Source organism: Euprymna scolopes, chromosome 13, assembly GCF_053919585.1.
Source record: "Euprymna scolopes isolate OS-2025 chromosome 13, ASM5391958v1, whole genome shotgun sequence".
Taxonomy (NCBI): Eukaryota; Metazoa; Mollusca; class Cephalopoda; order Sepiida; family Sepiolidae; genus Euprymna; species Euprymna scolopes.
In genome coordinates, this window is record NC_136494.1 from 68,805,256 (window position 1) to 68,806,270 (window position 1,015).

Genomic DNA, 1,015 nt, shown 5'->3' on the forward strand with positions numbered 1-1,015 from the left:
TTTTGTATCGAATCTTGAACGCATTTCCTGTTTAATGGTTCTAGAAGTGTAAGCCGCGTTTAGTTTCAGAACAGTTTCAGATGGTTCGTTGTTCTACAAGTCCTGGGAGTTGACTGGTTTGCAGTAGACAGTTATCGAGTTGGAATCCACAGAGCAAAAGATTCTTCCGGTGTTAAGACGGAAAAAGCATATGCGAAATTGCTACAGAAAAGTTTAATATTTATGAAGCAATTCTGGTTTCTGATTGGTTGGTAGCAGAACGGGAATTAATTCGATTCGTCAGTTCCCAGCAGCATCGTTTATAAATAGAATCTCCGGACTATGCGGGATCATACCCCCCATCACTTCGTCTGTTGGTCGTATACGTCTGTTTACTGCGCCTATTGTTATACATTTCTGTTATTATTATTGTTATTGCTGCTTTGTTAAATTTGTTATCCTTTTCCTTCTCTTCCCCCGACGCTAGTTACTAGCACCGGAATTTTGAACGCTCTTTTTTCCGACGGCCATGGCATCTGCCAGCTGTGCGCCGCCGGTTCCTGTTAAGGAGACATCTGTCTCCGAAAACGAAGGATGGAAAAAACCACCTGCTGTCAAAATAGACCTGGAATCTTTTCTGACCAAAGCCAAGAAATGCAGCGAATTCGTTACCGAGACGGGGATAACTGTGGAGCAACCAAGGTTGCAAGAGTTCGCAAAGAGAACAATTTCTCTCTTTGTGATAGACCGAAAAACAAAGAAACTCATCCGATCAACAAAGGACACGGTGACCAAACTCATTGCAACAACCGGTATGAGAGCGGAGCGCGTTACTAAAGCGCGTGGATACAATACCTGGGCAGCCCTGTTCAAAAATGAAGACGACTGTGTGAAATTATCACAGAATGAAATCATAACGAACGATTTCATTCTTAGAATGGAATATCTAGGACGTAGGAGGACTACTATCTCTATTTTTGAAGTTCCTGGAGTAGTCCCAGGGGAATATTTAGCAGCGTACCTCCTCCAATTTGGA